Here is an 8,708-nt window from a genome sequence, read left to right as displayed (position 1 = left end):
AACATATTTTTTAATAACTTTTTAAAGCATCAGACCTTTTTTATTAAGATTAAGTCAGAGAATATAAAAAAAATTGTTCCGGCAAAATAAAGTTTTTTGCCATTTGTTTAAAAAATCGTGATTTAAACAATACCCAACCGGGTTACCGGCTGACAATTCACATCATTGTATTCAGGAGAATCTTCCAAACAAAATTACGTAAAAAAATTTAATCCGAATAATTTTTCCCACTCACTCGCCTATATTTCCTGGACTATAGTATTTGAAAATCAAGGTGCGCCAATAGTCTGACAGATTGTGTACGTTTACTTACACACTCATACAGGCTTTCAGTAACTATTACGCCTAAATGTAAACAAACCAGTCAGTCACAGGGGTTTGTTTACATTTTAACCTTTATAAATTTGTAACTGTATAACGTAATTTTAATCTTATTATTATTGTTGTTTTAGTAGATTACTTTAAAATTAATATTAATGTTAGTATTTTGCACGAATGAGATACGAGGACACAACATTTTTCATTAGTATATCAAAGACTTTTATTTTATGGTGTTTTTGATGGTTAAAAAAAAAAAACGTAATTTGCATACTTGTACATTACTTTCACATCCTGTATCTCATTTGTACAGTGCCTGATAGTGTTAATAAAACAAGAAACCTTGCGACTTAAAATCCTCCACACCGTATCACGCGGAATCTGTTTACCGTGCAATAAAGTCAGATACTCAAAATAGGATTGTCTTCTATTAATAGCAAAATGATTTCGCCAGACCGTGCGAATTCTGTTTTTTCCTTTTCAGAATAAACTTATTTTTGTATTTTGTGGTAACATCCAATGAAACGGTTATTACAGAGTACAAACTACTATTAATCATCATTTGTGCAATACGCTTGCGATAAAGGAGAGCTGTAAGATGGTACGACCGGCAACCTGGCGAGTATTCTCAATCATTGGTGGTTCGTTAACCTGGGTACTTTTTGTGCATGTTTTTACACCCCCTACTGCTCGTCAAATTAAAACTTTTATTTCAGATGCGCAGAACGTGAAGAGAGACAGCATCCGGAACTAACCTGATACACTTACTCTCGGTTGCCACGTCGCCGTTGCATCGTCGAGGTACACTCAGCGATACAAGTTATTAAGTATAATGAATTCACGAAATAACAGAGTAATAAATCAAATCATGCTAGAACGTTACGGAGAGCGCAAGGCGAAGGGGTGTAAAAATCAGTAGCGGTTCGTCAAACGAATCATAAAAAACAATGAATTAAATATTATATACATATTTATAAAAACATGCTTTATGACCTGCCTAAGATATCGTCATTTTCGTTAATTATACCACTGTTCATAATTTTATGTGTTATCCCAGATTAAAAAAAAAAGCTCAATCCTATGAAAATTGTAAGAGATACGGTTGCAATGTTTTATTCACACTGCTAACTACGTTGCGTCGTCCGAGATTACTGATCACTTTAGATAGGTCTTTTAGCAATAACAAAAAAATTACTACTTTTTTAAAAGCAATACTACAAAATATAAAGATTTCTCTATCAAATGCTCCCAAATTCATTATTTAATAGTTAAAATCAATTAATCTGTGATGTTTAAAAGAAAAAATGTTAACTCGGTTCCTATTGGTTGTAGGAGATTCGTTTTGCTATTTTAATGTTTGTTTCGAAGTCACCCTTTCATATTCCTTGGTTCAAAATTCGTACGTTACGTAGGCGTCGCTCCAGCTCTAATTGTTTGTAATGAAAAATGGCCCCCTTATTTACAGCAATAAATAAGGGGATAAAAATGAATTTTTTGATATGCCCTTAACGGGATATGAAGAACTCCACCTTTATAAAGAGATTGAACCTACGTGCAACTGAAAATGTTTGTTCAAAAAAAAGTTACGGTAATAACTATTCATGTCTGTTGGGATAAACAATTAACCATATTTCACCAACAGATTGACCAATTTACGCCCACAAAAACTAGTTTGATTCCAAATTTAAAAACCTTCATTTCAATGTTATACAATCACTAAAAACGTCATTTTTGTAATAAACAAGAAATGACAATTTTTGATGATTTTTTGGGATTTGTACAATAACTAATTGACAAAATTGATCGTACCGAGGCTCAAACTGAAGGTTTTTAATTTCTCTACAATTTCTATTTGAAACTTTTCTTTCCAGAACATGAAACGAACCCCCGTTCGTTATTAGACTGTTAGGTACTCTTCACTTTTCCTGCAAATTACTTTTCGTGGTACATTTCCGGCAGAGGAACTTCCGATCTTTCATTAAAGTTGCAAAGTTCTTGTCAACCCGCAAAAAAAAAGCAAAAATGGCAGTCATTTTTAGGGGAAAGATAGAAACTTTTATTAGGATCGGCCACGTGTTTCCCTTAAGAATTACCGATTAACCGCGCCATCCAGAGGGACGGAAATTAGTTTCTCCATTAATTCAATTTTGCTCCACGCTTTTTCGTATATGTAAACATCCAATTAAAAGTTGAGATACAGCCTTGAAAGTTTAGTCAATGAAACAAATACGCCTTGGTGTTCTAATTTTATGATTTCGGATAAGTTTTACGAGGAGGTGATGCTCTATATCGTCTACGAAAAGCACCCGTCGAGGTTTTTCTTGAAACGCGAGCTTAACAAAGTATTTAATTTTTCGTTCTTCTTATTTTACTTATTTCAATGTTGATAGAAGTTGAACTAAGTTTTCCATAATTGATAAATGCGATTGTGGAGAAAGGGATAATTACGTAGATGAGAAACAATTTTTTTTTTCAATATTTTGTACTTATTCTTTTAAGTACCTTGTACTATTTTATTCGCTAAAAGGTCAATTTATGCATTCAAAGAAGGGTAAGTTCTCGTGAATTTTTTAAAATTCCTTAAGTATAAGATTAAATGAGTAAGACCAATACTTAACACACAAGACCAAGACAAAAACCAATACGAAGACTGGGCAGTCTTGGTCTTGGTCTCTATTAGTCATCATTGTTACAAACACGTTTAATAAAATATATTGCTAAGTTAGTAAACTATGTGTACAAAGTCGTGTGGGAATCATCATCATCATCATCATAAGGTCGTCAGTCTTAAGACTGGTTGGACACGTACCTCCACTCTTTCCTATCCTGAGCTAAACATCGCATTTCCCTAAAACTAGAACATCCCACATCCTTAACTATCTGCGAACAGTAATCTAACTTACTTCTACCTCTACCCCTTCTAACTCCTGTTTCTGCCTCTAATATGTCTCTGACCAGACCTTCATGCCTGAGAAGGTGTCCTACCAACCTATCTCGCCTATTTTTTATTGACTTCCATAGAGTCCTCTGTTCTCCTATTNCCCCCATACCCACCCCCTTCGGGGGTGGGGGCAATCATCTCGACCTTTACCTTTTAATTTTTTAGAAAATAAAATGTAATATTTACTTTTTTGTATTTTTATGAGGGTTAAATTTTATAATCTATCTAAAACAGTTGCTGCATGGGCTAGCGAAGAATTGGATGAAATAGTGAAATTAAAAAGCGCGTCCTTTTTTCCTTTTTTTTTTCTCCTGCATTAATTATTTCAGAACTTAAAAGTTATCTGCCTAAAAGCTTTAGAATTTTTAGTCCCGCTGTCGTACCAGTCACTGGTTTTAAAGGTCGTACAAAATTAAGTGATGCGAGAAACAAACGAACTTGTTTCAGAATCGAGGTCCTTCTTCCTTCCTTTAACCGCGGCAGGCTCTGGCATTTCACCGTTTCACGTATTTGCGTGCTGTCCGCTACTTGCTCTTCGTTCATTTCACTGCGCCAAGGCAACGTTGCCATTTTGAATTTAAAAGTTTTACAATTTTAATAAAACGTTCAAATATTCCCTAATGGTATTCCATCAATACATATCGAAGGACTAACAGACTTTCCCGTATATAATAAGTTTAGAATCAGGTTACCAAATTAAGATAAAGATAAACTGTTCATCCATGTTTCGGAACGAAATATCCTCTTCTGTATGCCGAAGGGTTTGTTATACTCGAAATTAATAAAAAAAACTGAATTTATAAAAGTCAGTGTGTATCTACATACAAAACCACAATGGGCAAATAGTAGCATCGTCAAATTTATATCGGAAAAAATGCAAGTAGTTCCACTCTTGCTGTTTTTTGGGATTAGAGGATCCACTACAGCTACTAAAAATCCTCACGAGTGCTATGACACTATCACTCAACTCTTTGAACTTGGTAGAAATGCGATTCTTATCAGGAATTCTGGATGGTGTAGCTCTATCTTTTTTCTGTTCTCCTTACTATAATGAGATTTAGTCGTAAGTGCAATTATCTCTGCAAAGCTTTTGGCACAAACCGTTTTGCAACTTTTGTCTGTAACTTTGCAACAGAACAAATTTCAATGTGGCTCATCTACTTTATAGTTTCAATTATGATTATTACGTCTGTCCATTGGAAATTTGAGATCTCGGTCTCCCACTAAAGTTTATGTGGACATATCTACATATAAACAGTATTTATTGTTTTCCATAAGTTTGCATCTACTTGAGCATCTGTTTTTGTTTAAAAAACCTTAGCGAAATGGCGCAAGCCAGCCGAAAATTGTACATGAATCGTAGGAACCTACATTGCAAGTCTCAAGAGCTACTGGTTAAAGTTAGCTGCCGCTAAAGAGTTTATTAAAGTATTTTGGCTTTTTTTGTTTTGATAACAGTCAGCAATAAAAAATAAATCCGATTTAGTGTAGTTGTTTCAGTAATGGCAACGTTGATACGTTGGTCGATATAAATAGCGACTGCGCTCGGTCGCGAATCTCGCGTGCTATTGGACAGGTTAGGACCAGATACTTTTGGATTTAGTTTATCGCTGTTGTACAGCTAGCGCACTCCGGTTTTGTCTTTAGTTCTTTCTCAATTGTCGTTACGTCACCATGTGCTACTGTTTGCTGATCATATAACGCAATACCACGCTACTTCTGATTTCTAGCAACAAACAAATCTTTTCGTCAAATCAACAGAACACGCAGGTACCAATTGCTTTCGCTTAAGAAGCACTGGCTTTTAGCTATGTTTTCATAGAATAGCATTAAAATTAGTTTTTCACTGTTTTACTTTCGCACACATTTTCAGCAGGATAATTACCTGTTTAAGGCTTGAATCAACAAATATGCAAACAAATTATTAGAAAACTATACGATTTAATTAGTCAAAGCATTGCGGTACATAAAAGTATTGAAATAAAGAAAAAAATTCGTTTTTTTTCGTATTCCTTTTCTAACTTTTGGAATGTTCTTATATGGAAGGAATCAAACATAAAATTATACAAATTAAAAATGATTAAAATTTAAAAGGTTAAATCTTCTCAAATATAGCAGTGCAGAATTTATAATAAAAAGATAATTATTATAAATCACAAATAAATTCTCAATAACATTTATGTAATTATAAGCAAATGCCAAATGGTGTATTTATAATTTTATAAAATAAGTAAATTCTACTATATCCGCATTATTTATTTTCTAGAAAATCACTGTAAAGAATATTTTTCATAAATTCATTTATCGCCTTTTTCAATTAAATACATGCAATTTGGAAAACAAATTGACTTTTGCGGCTGGTAGGTGAACTGATGCTGTCCTGATTCGGGCCTAAAGGCCGTTGTCGGTTGGAATCGCTTCCTAATATTTTGGAAGTACCCTTGAAGAAGCTCGTGTTAGCTGGGAAGCACCTCAAACCGACGACGGCCTTTCGATCCGAATCAAAACAGCATCATTTCAAGTTTGAAAGTTGCAAAGCTACAATATCATCATTTCTTCGTTTATTAATGGTAGATCTCCAATCGCAGTCTCTGTACGAGGTTATTTATGAATGAAAAATAAACTTTTCAACAAATATCTACTTAGAATTGTGTAATAAGGCAATGACTTCAAATGCGTAATAATGTTGTAATTATAATGTTAATTTTTAAGTTAACGCTTCAGCGGTCACCAACAACGTAAGTCTTTAGCTCAGTAAGTTAAAGCAAACATGATGATGTATTGTAAGAGTCAACTGTTTTCAACCTCGGTTTTTCTCACTTTCCTTTCTTCGTCTGATTTTTTTGTTGTTTGTATGTCTGTGTTCAATATTATATTAGCTTAGTTGTTTTTTGTTCCAAGGTAACTCAATTTAAGTGAGATTAAATTGCATTCATTCAATAGAAAATACAAAGTTAAATAATCCAATTAATTAAAACAAATTCTTTTACTTTTGTTGGCAAAAAATTACTGCTGTCAGTTTAAATTATAAATTTCGCATGTAAAATTGAATTTTTTGAATAAATATTTAAATTCACCGTCTGTAAAAAGAATCTCGTTATACCAATCGTAAAAAGAAATTGTGAAATAAATTTGCAAGAATGATTACAAGGTTGAAAAAGTTGCTGGTAAAAAGTCTATTTTAGAAACAAAAATAATTGGTACAAGGATGGCAATTGCGGCAACTCCTGTAATCAGTTTAAATGTAGGTAATAAAATTAGAAGTTGACGTTGTAATTATCGACGCTAATAACGTGCAAGAACAAGATGTAATAAAAACAAATGTAAAGTGAATCCCTTTTGAGAAAAGAGTTTACTTTAATTAAGTATGTCACTTTTGCGTATATATTTTTATATTTTTGCATAAAAGCCACCTGTTAGGCAGCTCTACCATTTTTGTTCGCCTATCAAACATTCTAAGCACTTTTGTGATGAGTAGAGAGTAGTAACATCGTTATTAGGGGCGTACTTAGGACACCAATTTTCTACTTGTGGAAGTAGAGGTGCACTTTCCAGTCGTTTACAAGTATGGTGTCATTGGACCTTACATTTGCGAACAACGTCCGTTTTTTATTTATAATTTGTCATCGTTGAATATTTACATGTAGCTATACTTTATATTACTGATCAGCTAATCTATATACTAACTCCGGTTGTCGTTCAGAGGCTTATTGATATTATGATCGAATTCTTCGGAACAGTCTTTATTCTTTTCTAGAATTTCGGAACTCCTATTGATAAGTAGGCAAATATGTGTCACTCGAGATATGATTTATTATCTTTCGCATCTTTAGTACGTTGCCGACCATCGGTGGGCCCATGTCTCGGGATATACTCAAGAGCCGTTAAGATGCATGCTTGTACGTAACAATTAGATACAATAAAGATCTATCTATACCATCGTAATATGTTAAACTCACGAAGTCATGCATTCGAGAAACCTTCGGACATTGAAGGAAAAGACATATCGACTATTGTACCCCGGTCTGCAATGATTAACAGTAATTTCTTGCTAATTGTTTGCAATTATAAATGACAAAATATAGATACATTTTTAAAGAAGTAGAGTCAGCAAATGTGATTATAATAACTAACATTATTAACTAAAATTTTATGAATTCAACAGTATAAACATATTAAAAGGTTCTGGTACAACTTAAACAGCGGATTTTCGAGAACACAACTCGTGCTTCTCTCTGATCGCAAATCAAGTACCCACATTAAAATATTCTGTATCGAACATAAGGGCATCTTTCTTTTTCCGAATTCATTCTCGTTTTTTCTTCTATGCTAATTGTATAATTCTGGCATACCACGTTATATTGGTCAAATACTACCTACGTTGAATGCGATTTTTTCTTTGTCACTACGCATTACCTATTTGCTGTTTTATGTGCAATAATAAGTATTAGCAAATAAACATTAATCCAAAGTGGGTTTTCTTTCGTGATAATAAAAGTGGAACAAGGATAGATTCGATTGTTTTTGGAATTCACCTTATTCGTAGCATTACAATGAACGTGTTTTTCTATTGTTTTGTTATTTATTACACCTACTGCTAATTATTCGTTAATTACTCTAAATAGAAATCGCACTATAAATTTTCCGAACAATCAAATTAAGTATGTACCTATCCTTAAAAGTTATTATTTTCCCGTTAACGTGTTTGTGTATTTAATACATACGTTATTTGCAACAAATAACAATGAGTACAATACTTCCCTTTCATTCTCAATAATCTCCAATGGAAATTAATTAACGATAAGTGGGTTTTCCGTTAACAAGGATCAAACTATTCCACGACTCCATTTTTAATACAAGAACGAAAGAATTGTAGCAACTGTCTTTCTGTTGAAAGGCTGCATACAATAATGATAATCAAACTGGAATTGTTATTGCTGATAATTAACTTGACCTTCACGAAAAGTCTACAGATAAATCGTTAATTGTAAACACAAAGAACGAATCGTTAGGCTCGATTCACACTTTAAAGCCTTTCGTATTCCGTTCTCGATCCAACATAACCTTTTTATATCTACGGTTGTTTTTAGTTTATGTAAATCGCTGGTGTTCCAAGTCGAGTTTTACAGTTCTTGTTAAAAAATGTCGATTTGTGGTTTTGAATTTATTTTTTTTTTATTATTCAAGATGCGAAAATGATTGAAATAAAGATTGAGAGCAAGTCCAGCACATTCATAGTCAGTGGTGAAGATGCCAATATAGTGATTTCCCCATAGATTTCTCAAGAAAATCCCGCCAAAAAAAGTGCTGATATTAAAATGAGAATTGCCTTATGGGTTTTTCATATGGGTTTTAAGGGGCAAACCTATCACATGTATAAACTTACAATTAAATCTATCTTATGGGGGCTCGATGAAGCAAATCCGTTTGAAAATACTCTCGGTAAAAT

General features: G+C 33.2%; 1 protein-coding gene across 1 annotated transcript in view; it reads left to right on the top strand.

The window, feature by feature from the left end:
- Window positions 1-4,835: 4,835 nt before the first annotated feature.
- LOC108736684 overlaps window positions 4,836-8,708 on the top strand; it is a 32,518-nt gene continuing 28,645 nt past the window's right edge. The window contains exon 1 of the mRNA XM_025976010.1: window positions 4,836-5,029. The gene's annotated coding sequence lies outside the window, so the exon portion shown is untranslated. The remainder of the gene's footprint in view (window positions 5,030-8,708) is intronic.

This window comes from Agrilus planipennis, unplaced genomic scaffold, assembly GCF_000699045.2.
Source record: "Agrilus planipennis isolate EAB-ADULT unplaced genomic scaffold, Apla_2.0 scaffold12, whole genome shotgun sequence".
Classification (NCBI taxonomy): Eukaryota; Metazoa; Arthropoda; class Insecta; order Coleoptera; family Buprestidae; genus Agrilus; species Agrilus planipennis.
Note: the sequence above shows the minus strand (reverse complement) of the source record. Positions and strands in the feature narration are given on the sequence as shown.